General features: G+C 36.3%; 1 protein-coding gene and 1 long non-coding RNA gene across 13 annotated transcripts in view; both read right to left on the minus strand.

Annotated features, from left to right (window-relative positions):
* Nucleotides 1–13,804, minus strand: part of LOC107072214 (uncharacterized) — a 198,905-nt gene that overhangs the window by 15,517 nt on the left and 169,584 nt on the right. The gene's annotated exons all lie outside the window — the stretch shown is intronic.
* Nucleotides 597–13,390, minus strand: LOC149031598 (uncharacterized). The gene is made up of 2 exons (XR_016177511.1): nt 6,668–13,390; nt 597–6,589 (listed from the first exon to the last, which is right to left on the minus strand). It is a non-coding gene; the product is annotated as an uncharacterized LOC149031598 (long non-coding RNA).

Raw genomic sequence — 13,804 nt, forward strand, 5'->3', positions numbered from 1 at the left:
AGCGTGCGTGAGTACGTGCGTGAGTGCGTGTATGGATAACGGATTGCAATGAATTGGGCTTTTGCTCGAGGGGATGAGAGAAAGGATATTTATTAGGAAGAATATATTAACGGCTTATACTTAAACTGGCGTTAACAAACGACGAATATAATTCATGCATTACTCGATTAATTTCAATGGAAATCGCTTTTCTATTTTTGGTATTACCCCAAGCTGCTAATTTGCCAAATATATGCATGATTTAATACGAACTCGGGGACAAATCTTCAATTTCTTCAACGTGACATTTACGGTTTTTTTTTTTTTTTTTTTTTTTTTTTTTTTTTTTTTTATAAATAACTTTCTATAATAGGAAGATCCGTTAATGCAAGAGATTATTGCATTAACTATATATTATTTATTATTCAATAAATTGAATCGCCCTAATGTTGCAAAATTCGAGCTTACTTTTGTCAATTTTGAAAGATATTTACGATACCCTTTCTTTCTCTTTCTCTATCATAGACGTTTCTATCCGTTGTAGGTGGAGATCGAGCTGAATTGATAGGTCAGATGGGGTGTGTAAACCGAGAGGGAGATATCGGATGGACGGTGAATGTTTTTAGTAGAGTTAGTATATTCGGCCGCTTATATAATCAATATACAGGGTTGAGAAGGACGGAAAAAGAAAAAAGGAGAAGCATGAGAAAGAGGAAGGTCGAAGAACGGTGAAATGTCAAGGTCTATTGGAAAGGATTGGAAGTAATAGAAGAACGTGAGAAAGCAAAGTGAATGTTTGGTAAAGTACAGGCTAAAAAAAAAGAAGAAATAGTGAAAGATAAACGAGTGATTCAGAGGAATGAGAAAAATGTGGATGGGAGGAGAAAGATTTGTTTCCTTGAAAAGAAAACACGCGAAGATCGGGGAGGGAGAAGGAGGGAATGATTATCGAAGAAGAAAAATCACGAAGGAGGAGGAGGAGGAGGAGGAGGAGGAGGAGGAGAAGGAAAAGGAGGAGTGTGAGAAAGAAAAGAAAAAAAGAAAGCGGGATAAGAGAAGTAATCGGATGAGAGGGAAGAAAGAAAAGCACGAAGGGTGGAAATGGTTGGATAGAAAGCTAATACTAGCAAGCAGTCTTGCTTGCTCCATGAAATGCGTTAGACGAAGAAAGCTAGCTGCAAAAAGCGAAACTGCAAGATGTGCAACTGCAATCTCAGTTAGGCGCCGCAGGGACTGCCAGCGACGTCAGCAGAAGGTTTCGCTTTTTCTTCGTGGATTCGCTTTTCTGCCGATGCTTCGAAAGGGCATACATTCTTTCCTCTTCTTCTTTCTCTACTTCCTCCCCCACCCCCCCTACTCTTTCCTATTCACCACATCTTTCAAGAATTACGAATGCTCGAGTGCATTGTCGAATTTCGAAATCGGTCTCGCATTGCAAATCAATTTCTACTTGTATTATTGCTATTTCCGTATCAATGTTGCCGACTCAAATAATAATGTATTTTTAACAAGAAATATCGTTAAATTCGAATTTTATCTTCTTTCTAAATTGAACATAGTGTGAATTCGTTTGTACGCATTGTGTGTTGTCGTCGTTGTTGAGAACTATAGTATTCTATGCAAGAAAATTGGCAATTTGTTTGCAAATTCGGTACACGACGTCCGGCCCGGCATGTGTGACGTCAGGCCCGCAGGCACATAGAAAATTTTATGGATTTTCTCGAAGAACGAGACCACCACCCATCGTAGTAGCAGCACCAAGGATGGACGAATACGGACACAATTTTTGCCATTGACTGACTATGTACGCGCAACTTGGAACGGAAAGAAAGAAAGAAAGAAAGAAAGGAAAGTGTGAAAATTGTAGGTAGATGGATAAAGAGACAGAGGGAGAGGGAGAGGGGGGGGAGAGAGAGAGAGAGAGAGTGCCCGCAACAAAGTTACCTTCTTCTTCTTCTTCTTCTTCTTCGTCTTCTTCTTCTTCTTCTTCTTCTTCTTCTTCTTCTTCTTCTTCTTCTTCTTCTTCTTCTATTTCGCGCATTTGATTGAAGTTTCGCTTGCAAAATTTCCTTTTCTCCTTGTGACTCGCCGCCTGAGGACATCGCCTTATATTCCTTAGAGAGATACTCCCTTCTTCTTAATGCTACCCCAGTTGACCACAAAGAGAAAGAAAGAAAGAAAGAAAGAGAGAGAGAGAGAAAGAAAGAGAGTAAAGTACTACTAACTTTTTGTACTTTTCTTTTTTTCTTCGCAACGTTAGAATGGTAGTACTTCAAGAAAGAAATTTTTTTTTTATTACAACTACAAAACAGAGAAAAAAAAGAACACTCTTGAGATGAACTGCGAAATGAAAATGTTTGCTTATGTTTGCTTATATACTTGCACGTACTATCAACAAGTATTGCATACAATCGATGTTTATGAAACGAATTTTTCCTAGAAATAGTCATCTCGTATAAGACATATTTTAGGTATTCAAGATAAAAAGGTTTGTCCGTTTTGTATGGTTTCTCAAAGCCCCCCATATGACGAAACAATAAGGTACCTACATGGAAACGCTTGAATTATTCTCAGGAGACGTAAAGCGTGTAAACCCACCACCATAACGCGTCAACCAGTTTCTATTTATAAAGGTACGCAAACGACCTGTCGGCTAGCTTATTTCATTGAAATCCTGCTTACGGGATTATTCTGAAGGGCTAACGCGAAAGTCTATGATTATAATAGTATACGTTGTTGGATACTAGATGTAGTCTAATAGAGTTGTTAGTGGTAGTCAGATTGCTACAAATAGGATTGTTACTATAGCTAATAGTAAGTTATTAATTAGACGCTCTATTAATGTCAGAACAAGCCGAATTCGAGTTTACACGTGCAGAGGAAAAGGTTAAAGGCAAAAAAAAGAAGAGTTTATGGAAAGGCTATCTTATGTATCTTTCTCATTCCTCGTTAAATGATTTATCTCTCATGCTGCTTACCATAGTTAAATGCAGGAAGCCTACAATATACAATATTTCATATTTCATAAATATACAATACGTATTTTCAGAAACATCTGAAATCTTCTTTGCTATTTATTAATCAACCAACGTACACATAAAGGAGATCCTTTTCACCTTCTGTTAAATTACTTAACGGACGAGATGTCGTTCGCGAATGGTGGACATGATAATTGTTTTTCTTAACTTTATCCTATATACTCTAAGCGTTGACAGAATCGGTCATCAACTATGTTGGTCACGTTTCTTATGTCCAACTAAGAAATCGTTTAGTTTGTTTTTTTTCTTTTCTATTGTTCTACCTCTGTCTCCTTGGTACATGCACTTTCTTGATTTTTTTTCTTTCAAAATAAGATATAAAGGCTGATAGATAGATGGATAGATGGATAGACACAATTATCCAATGTTTTGAAGTCTCCTTCTGATAAGAATGAGTATTCTTTTAATTAAAAAAAAAAAAAAATTAATATAAAATCCTTCCACAAAGTTTTTTGTTCAAGTTTTTTTTCCGAATGACGAATATATTATATGAAAAGGCAAGAGAAAAAGTGTGTCTGTGGGAGATAAAGACAGAGAGAGAGAGAGAGAGAAAGAGTGTTCGAGTTCACGAGATGTAACTTTGTTCGGGGCATAGTCGACGTCTGAATCGTATGGTTCCTTTCTCTGACGTCGACATCGTCACGACTCATACGTCATGTTATTTCCGGTTGCCGATCGCCACAGGCGTTTCTCTCCGACGTTCTATGCCGTTTCTACACGGACGCGCAACTTTGTCCAATCGAATCATCTTTCTCTAACTTAATGTGTATTTTTAAACCTATCAATGTTTCGTTATAGAGAATAGAACAAAATAATAATAATGGAAATTAACAGTTCATCGATGAATGTATCTTTTCTTTTTGATCGTAACATGATTTTTTTCTCCTTAGTAAACAAAATAGAAACAAATAATTTTTGATATGAAAATAAATGGTTTGGCGTTCTATTCTGTTTTATCGAAAACGAACAGAAGAAAGAAATTGAAGACGAAAAAGAAGACATTTCAATTGGTCAAATTTCACGTGAATCGTAGAAATGATTAAAATTCAAATTAGAAGAAGGACGATAAATCGAAAAGACGTTTAATTGTAGAATATTTAAGTATCAAGAATATTAGGAATAGCTGGGGTATATATTACTAGAAAAGAAAAAGAAAAAATAAATGTTTCAAGCTCTCTGTTTGAGTACTGTTCGATATCGACTTTTGCATTTCCCGTTGCGATTTCACGACCCGACAAACCACAATCGGATTAACGCTGGAAACTCTCATGGATACGCGAATATTATAATGAAAGCTTACGGTGAAAGAACCATTGGAAACAAATCGTATCTAGTGGCATCGTTCGTTCGTTCGTTCGTTCGTTCGATGGGACGACGGACAAAGGGAATCGTTTTCGTAGTCAGTGTTCCTGTATACCTGCCTGTCTATTTGTCTGTCTGTCTGTCTGTCTGTCTGTCTGTCTCTTTGTGTGCGTGTGCGTGTGCGTGTGCATGTGCGTGTGTATTCAAATCATCGTGTTTCATCATTGTGGTATTTAATTATTCGAGAGCCGTTTTGCTAATGCCTCGTTCACCGATAAGACCATATTGCACGTGAAAAGCCGCTTAAAAATAATTCTACATAATATATATTACTAGCAAATATTTCTGCGCCCGCCAAACGTCCAATAATTTTGTAACGACTGTGCGATCCATTACCGAGCATCGTCGATAATTAAATTTTAATCCTCCTACCTACTCTTCTTCAATGTCTATACCTTTTAGGAGTTTATTTTCCTGCGAATACACAACGGTTTACTTTCATTTTCGATATAACCTATATATTAAAAAAAAAAAAATGCAGAGCTACAATCGTAATAAGAATAGTAACAATGATACATTGTAAATAAATGACAACCCTCCATTTTCGTGATTTATCATTAAATTAACGTTATGAATTGTTACCGAGTTGTTGCTTCTTTTAATCTCCTTCTAAAAGAATGTGTCTTAAATATTGCGTAGTATAATTACAGTAAATTCTTTTTTTCGAACTCTGAATTCACATAAATTTAATATAATTAATATGAATTTCATTTAATCATGATAAATATTAAATAGATATTCATTACATATTATAAAAAGTACTGGCATCAAAAAAAGAAAGCAAAGGCTAAAATTGAATGACGGCATGAAAGGTTTAAAATTTGCCGGAATTTATTCATCTTATTGCTCGTTTCAGATTTTTCCGCATCGGACAAGTAACCCTGATATATTTTACGATTGGAACTTTCCGAGTAAGGTCTAAGGTCAACTTCGAGCTAAGCTTTCGTCGTCGTTCTAGTCTTCGTCTCGTGTCTCGCGAATGAAATGGTTGAACGGATGAAAGGAGTCGTCGTCGTCGTCGTCGTCGTCGTCGTCGTCGTCGTCGTCGTCGTCGTCAAATGAAAGGGTTGCTATCTCGAAAGAGGAAGAGAGAGAGAAAAGTAGGAGAAGAAGGTGAGATGGGAGGAAGGGAAGAAGGGGATGGCATAAGTGACAAGTTGAGGGATTGCCGCGCCTACGAGCGTGCATTGTACGCAATCGTCCTTCGTGAATACCTCGAGGCCCTTACTCCGCCTGCGATTTTCACCATTTTCGACTACATACATACATACATACATACATACATACGTACAACATACATACATACATACATACATACATACATACATACATACATACATACATACATACATACATACATACATACATACATACATACATACATACATACATACATACATACATACATACATACATACATACATACATAGGTACATGTAACTCGTACGTAAAAGAAGCACACGTCGCTCGTAGTAGACGAAATTTCTCAACTGTAAAGTCCTTTCCTGGGAAAATAATTCTGAGAAAAGGTCTGCTATTCGATTTCAATGTGATTTCGAGCTTATCAAGAGTATCTGTGATCGATATCTTCTCACGTTTCTACGTTATATTATGAATTTGATATATTATATGTATTTTTTTATCTTTGCCTTTGATCGCGCGTAAGTAAGTTTCAAATATGATGGTTTTTTGTTCGTAGAAACTCGTAGAAACTTTAGTTAATGAGCATTAACTACAAATTATTATTCGTGTAAAATATACTATATATATTAAGAAAGAGCGACAAACTTTTGGGACACAATCTAATATAAAAGATAAGAGTAGATTCTAAAAAAGATTAAAACAAATGAATATCACGCATAACGAGGAAATTCATTGAATAATAAAATATATCCTGTCATTTTTCTCGACAGTGAATAAATATAGATGGATAGAAAATAAAATTGACGATCTCGAGCATGAGTCCTCCGAGAGACTACGGTCGATTACTTTGGAAAGGTTACGAGTTTTATTTCGAGCTAGGGGTAAAAACTTTGAGATAAAAAGATAGAAAAAAAAACAAAAAAAAAATAAAAAGAATAAGAAAAATGCGTCTCTTTCTTTTTGTCGTTATTTCCAGCCGTTATCTACTTTTTTCTAACGTTCTCTTTCGGCATATAACAGAGACACACGTGCGCTGTGCTATCTTTTCGTGGTTTTGTTGATGCATCCTGAAATGCGAAAGCGACGTCGTTTGTACGTTTTTCAAAATGCCAGACCGCGGATTCGATTAGGGAAGCCTTGTCGACCTGGCCTCTTTCGGGAATTGCGGAGTTTGACAGTGGCAGCAGTGGCAGCAGTAGCAGCAGTAGCAGCAGCAGCAGCAGTGCACACCACGATCGCGGTTCCACCACGCGGTAAAACAATGACGAATGTGTTCTGTCGCGCCCAATACGGATCCCCGTCGGCGTCGGCGTCGGCGTCGGCGTCGAGGTCGGCGTTGGCGTCGACGTCGGTGTTGGCGTCGACGTCGAAGAGATAGAAACAGGGCGAGGGACAATGGAGGGACAGAACGAAACTGCGAAGGGGTTGCAAGAGAAATACGGGCTAACACGGGACCCTCTCAACGATTCGACTGTGAGATGTCGCTGTGGTATTATCGAGCGGATTTCCTCTACGTGTTACTTTACACAGAAAGACGCGTACTTTACAGACTAGACGAATTCTAAAGTGTCTCGGAACAAGAGAAGACAAAATTACTATCAAATTATTGTTTCATGCACTATCATTTATTATTTAAATGCAAAAACATTTAGCTATAGTTTTTGACGTTCAATATTTGAATATAAATTTTTTCCTCGTTCGTTTACTTTTTTCTAATCAAATTTTAACTCCGCCTAGTTATTATCTAGATACCTAGATAATACCTAGCTGGTCCCAAGCCCAGATAAAGGAGGAGGGTTCAAGGGCGAGGCTAGCAACCTGCCCTCGGTAAAAAAAAATAATCGCTCTCAGAAGTTTAGAAGTTAGGGATAACAGGACAAAGTCCTAATAATAATAATAATAATAATAATAATAAGAAAAAGAAAAAGAAAAAGAAAAAGAAAAAGAAAAAGAAGAAGAAGAAGAAGAAATTCCAATTACCGTCTCGATAATTTGCCACGAGAAAACGAGATCTTTATGGTTTACGATTACACACTCACGAATTATCTTAAATAAATCGATTTTATAAAGGAACTTTAGGGAGAATTCGTGTTTTGTAAAAGCACATTTGGAAAACTATAATACAAATTTCCAACTGGAATTTGCATTGTTCGTGATATTGCGTTGGATATACTCGTGGTATACTAGAGAACATATTAGAAGAATAAATAAAAAACATCTGTTCTTTATCTCTTGCATTTATAAGTTCTTTTACTTTGGCCGGAAAAAAGAACGAAATTTCTTGTTTTTAACGTAATTTTTCGACAACAAATCAACATAAACTTGAAAATATAAAATAAGATTAAGAAGTTGAACTACAAGTTTATTTGCTTGTGTATATACGCGTGTATGAACGATGCACTAATGCGCTAGAGATTTATGCACGATCAAATGGATTTTGGACACGTATCGCGGTACATGGTTTACGGTTCGCTTCCTATTCCGGTTGAAGAACAAACATTGGAGAATATTGTCAGGACTATTTCGAAATTAAGATTCCGCATATTAACTAACGCTAATGGATTTGTTATCAAGCTTATGTATTTTTACAAATGATTTCAATTTCTAGTTTATTTAAGAATTCTATACAAGTATCATTGGATTCTGAAATTTGTAGCAAATATTTATTACATCACCGTGCAACTGTTGTATTATGTATATACGTATGCGCATGTATGTAAGTAAGTACTTGGAAACAATAGCAAACTGCGAGCGAACATGATTCTACCACAACATGTTCTGACCTTAGTAGTAGTTGTGTGAGGCGAGGAAATAAAAGAAAGAGAAAAACGTCGTTTGAAATTCCGCGCCATATGCTCAATGGCTCTTCTATTACATTTCTTTACTCTCCTTGTTCTTTCTCTAGGCTTCTCTTTCTCTCTTATCCATCCATGGCCAATACTCCTTTAGCTTGCAGCTGTGGTGAAATTCAAATTTACGCACCAACTACCTCCGCTGTGTTTTTCGAACTTATGAAAAATGAGTCTAGTCGAGGGTCCGTACCACCCTCGACTAGATCACTCCTTCTGCACTACTCTATTCTTTGCACTCTCGCGACTTTCTCTTTATTTCTTGCTTTGTGAACATCACCTTTTTGGCTCTTATACTTTCTCCTCTTCGTTTTACAACTCGCCGATAGTTTTACTTTATTTTCCTTACGAACTTTCAAAGCTCGTGGAATTCAAATTTCAAATGACTTTTCCTACGATCGATCGATTTCAATACGAAATAGATATGTAATTTTGGATATAAAGTATAGTAGTATTTTCATTCTGAAAATAATGATGTTGCGTTCAAATGTTAACATTTTTTTATCAATTAATTTCAGATGAGGTAAAACGGAAAATAGCGTGAAGCGAAAAAACTTGGTTCATCATTTTGTTCCCTCGAGTGGATCGAGTTACTACTCGCGTTGGAAACTACTACCATTCGCGATGGTGGTTCACATTTTCCGGTAAGAACGTGAACTGTGTGGGTTTATACGTATCGTGTCTCCTGAGGTTATGCGACATAATTTACACAGTGCCGAGCTCGTCCGAACGTGTAAAAAGCGTAAGCGAAAGCTAGGCTGAAACAGCTTCGGGTGTAACGGCTATGGGTTAGCTATCTTGATTTTCGAGATATACCACGAGTTTAAATTATTACCTACCTATCTTCTGGGGATTATATTCTAACGAGTAGGTAGCCATGGAAATCACTGCTTTTGATATACATCTACTAATCTACGTTTCTGTGTAATTTTTTTCCTCTTACTGAAATAATATCTAACTAAAATGAACTTTCTCCAAATTATACGAATATCTAGATGAAATGACGACATTAACATATTGTATCGGTTACGCGATTCTCTAAACTTTAGGAGAACATTTATCTCGTTGACTCGATTATACGAAGAATAAATAACACCTGGAGAATTTAATGAAAGTGATTCGACTCAATTCCGAGTTCTTTAGCTTCTTCTTCTTCTTCTTCTTCTTCTTCTTCTTCTTCTTCTTCTTCTTCTTTCTTTCTTTCTACCGATTCAATAGGGAAGGTTTCTTTCAGTTCGGGTAAAACTTCCACGACCGTGGCTATTACCGTCCGAGATTAGAAGCTTCTTCTTTTTCTTCTTCTTCTTCTTCTTCTTCTGCTTCTGCTTCTGCTTCTGCTTCTTTTTCCGCTTTTCTTTTTTTTTTATCTGCTTCCATTTTCCTCTCTTTCTCGACTACACACTCGACTCTTGTTCTTCTTTTACTTCAGGTCGAAAACACGAGAGAAGGATGGACTTGTGAAGTCTTTTGAGAACATGCGCGAGAGAAGGGGAGAGGATTCTCCGTTTGGCTCGACGTTTACAATCGCTTCGAGTTTGAACGAGGCTAATCGTGCAGCAGGAAATGAGTCTCATTCTCGAGATCTTGGACACCCATTTCTAAAGAAAAAGAAAATAAAGCGTGTCGCAGTTTTTATCTTTCTTTTTTTTTTTTTTAACTTTCATCTTGAGGGTATTCTATTTTTTTTTAAATTTTTTTCTGTGGATTTATCAAATAAATATTTCACGTTTGCATTCGTATAATCAGCCTTAAACCAAATGAGCATATAATTATTGATTATTGAATTATTATCGTAATGAAAGAAGTTGATTGAAACGGTAACAACAAGATGGATTTTGAAATTCGTAGAGAGATAAAATTTGGCGGTTTCACGGATGCATTTGTTTTGTTTTTTTTTCTCGTAATATACGCACGCATTACAAAATATGTTTTGCGTTTGCCGTTTGCCGTTTGCCGTTTGCTCGTTGATGCTGGCTGCTGGTGGTGCTGTTACTACCGTGGAGAAAAAAAGGGCGGACGTGCGCGCGCGCGCGCGCGCGTAAACGCAGCCTTCGTAAATTTACGAGCGTCATTATTAAACGCGAGCCAAGGATGGTCCACGGGTTGTGCGGTCCCTTTTTTAAAAACGGTAGCTTTAGATATTAATTCCTTCCTCCTGCTAGCCAGCCCTCTTATACTTTTTCTCGTTCAGTGGGCGCATTTCAGCTGTGCATCGTTGCTCCTATAGGACCGATGCTGGAATCAAAATTATTTGTCTTCCACAAATTCCTCTCTCTTTCTTTTTCTTACTATTTTTCTTTCTTTCTCTTTCCCTCTCCTTTCCTCTCCTTTCCTCTCTTTTCCTTTTTACTAAAGTGACGACGTTGACCGTAGCATTCTTAATATCGATGAAATATATCGAATATTTTGTCGTCTATTCAATTTTCCGCTCCTTCTTGTAAGGGCAATATCGAGCGGTGCAATTTCAATCGATAGCAGTGTATCCGAGCTTGCGTCATATGTGCACATAACATGCACCCATAGGTGTATGTTATACGTATGCACGCACACGTACATACCTATGTATCGGTTCATCGATAAATGGATACATTCCAGTTCTCGATCTATTTGAAAATAGTAAAAAACATACACGCGTAAATGCCCGGGATATTCGCAGACCGTTGACGGATAAAACACACAAGCATTTTCATCCTGGAAGTTTTTAGATTGCATTTTTTATGGAACGTTATAGGGAAGGAAGGAAGGAAGGAAGGAAGGAAGGAAGGAGGGAGGGAGTATCACGTTTGCCATAAACATATGTACGTAGTACATCGTTCGTATTTGATTGATTAAACTCTCCGATCGCTCGCTCGGTGCATATTTTTCCAAAATATTAACAAAGTCTTATCCCCATTTTTTTCGAATCTTTCGGTTTCTTCGTTATTTGCAATATACGATAAAGATAATGCAGGATAAAATGGACGAAAGTAATTTTACTCGTGTTGTTCTACTCAAAGTACGATCACCGTCGCAAATTGCTATTAAGAGAATTGCACTTAAATTAGAGACGAATTTGTTCTTCTTATTAGAAGATGAAAACGAAGCAGTTATTGAGCCAGGCTGTACAACGCGAAACGATCCTGTAATTCTCTACTTGCATGCGCCTGGTTTGATACCAGCAGCACGGTGCTTACGCGCATATTTTAGGTGTCGTAGTCATAGCACGACCATGCTCTAAGCATATACACACTGTATGCTGAGAGAGAAAGAGAGAGAGAGAGAGAGAGAGAGAGAAAATAGGCTCATGTCGTGTACGTTTGCTATGTACCGATGCAAGTTCTTATAGGAAGTTTACACGAGCATAGAGAAAGCACGAGAAAGACATATGAACGCGTAAGGGCGCGCACGCACACACAGGAATCGTGAGATCCTGTATAAAGGTACTTGAGCAAACATATGCGTGATTTAAAAATATAATATATTCAACGCTTGACCGCCATTGTGCTGTTTAACTAGCCAGCCATGTTAACTACCAAGCTTTTCTCTATTTTCTCTCGAGCTTTTTCATCGCTTCTCTTCGATCGAGTTTTCCTTCGCTTCTTTCTCTCTTCCATTCTTCTTCATTCGTGTGAGGTTACAAGAGCTTACACAAGATCCAACAAATATACATACGACGTATGTAAATATACATATATATCTACTTTATTTTTACATCGTTATTTTTTCCCATAGGTACTTTCCTGTTAAACGAGTTCAACGATTTTTTTTTCTTCTTCGTAAACCATATGGTGTAATAACGATCGATCAAGAGATAAAGTATTTTTACATTTTATTTTAACGTCGTCCTCTCTCTTCGTCCTCTCTTTGTCCTCTCTTCGTCCTCTTTCGTCGTCGGCGATGATCATCGCCTTTGACAAAAAAAGGCCAAGGTATCTGTCGCGTTCCATTTTGCTTGGACAATAACACGACCACTTTTTATTTCATTTTTCTTTGACCTGTTAGTCAAGTTATAATAATTAATATTGCTTTCTTATCAACTCAATAATAGATTTCAAAGTTGTTAGTAACTACTATTTTATTCTTCATTTTTTCTCCTCTATTAAATTACAGGTAAAGAGAATATTTAATCGAAACGTCTTCTTTTTACAAAAATTAAATACATACTTATATACATGCATATGTATTAGTAGTATGTACCTATATATATACATATACATATCTCTATATACTTTAATAATGATATTCAAGGTTGTATTTAATTTATCATTTTTATCATGTTTTAATTATGCTTTTTTTTTAATGAAAAACAGGGTCTTTGATAATAAGTTACTCGAGCGTTGTAATACGTTGTAAAACCTTTAGGTTTTAGCGATTCTCATTCGCTTCTCACGTTCAATATAATAATCAAGCGGATTACATTAAATTTGAGAAAAGATCGTAAGATTTAATCTTACATACAATCGGTCAATGTTTGTCCTGAAAATAACGAAATATTTCTACGTCATTGGAACATTAGCCGTAATAACGAATCCATTTCGTTCATGTAGTATCTTAATATCTAGTATTTAGTAAAAATACGCTTTAGTAAAAAGCGTCTCTTTAATCTTCCTTCGACGGTTAATTAAAATTTTTATGATAAACCGCTCGTTTCACTAACGACGGAATTTCACGTTTGAAAAAGTACGGATGAAAACTTTAATGATGATTCCAGAAGATAGAGATATTTGAAAAGATTTGACGTACACTCCATCGATTAATTAAAAGAAATAATACGAATAAACGAAGAAAAGAAGAGAGAGAGAGAGAGAGGAAAAAAAGGAATTAAAAGGAATAAAAAGGAATAAAAAGGAATAAAATTGTATCTCATTCCGTTTTTATTTACGAGCGCATAAATATTTAATATTAAATTTGTACGCTAGGTAGGAAACGTGTTTTGCGAGAAACTAAAGTATTACTGTTTTATTCGCGAAATTATATTATATTTACAAATGAATAAAAGGAGATTCGTCAAAAAAAAAAAAACAATATGTTTTCGGAAAACCCAATTTCATTTGTATTTCATTTGTATCCTTTATAAGAAAAAGAAACATTTTCACTGTACGCATTATTGCGATGAGCTTACGTTATCGTACGCTTTCGTAAATGAGAGGTAGTAAATAAGTATAAATACAATGTGTACTGTAGTAGAAAATGAGTAGAATAACGAAAAGAAAAAGGAGTAATTTGAAATCGGATATATTTTGACTATTTGGCATTAAAATATGTTTAAACATGTTAGCAAACATGTAGAGAGATTATATATGCGTAGCATTTAATTTGGATCAATTAAGAAACCCTAACGCGTTTCGACGTTTCGCGCGACGGCCGATGCTCGGCTAGAATTTTAGCAGAGACGAAGCATAACGTAATTTAATTAGATTTTCCCCTTACTTCGTTCGTTCTAATTTAATCTCG

Source organism: Polistes dominula, unplaced genomic scaffold, assembly GCF_049000335.1.
Source record: "Polistes dominula isolate Pdom_NZ unplaced genomic scaffold, Pdom_raw_medaka contig_82, whole genome shotgun sequence".
NCBI classification, from domain to species: domain Eukaryota; kingdom Metazoa; phylum Arthropoda; class Insecta; order Hymenoptera; family Vespidae; genus Polistes; species Polistes dominula.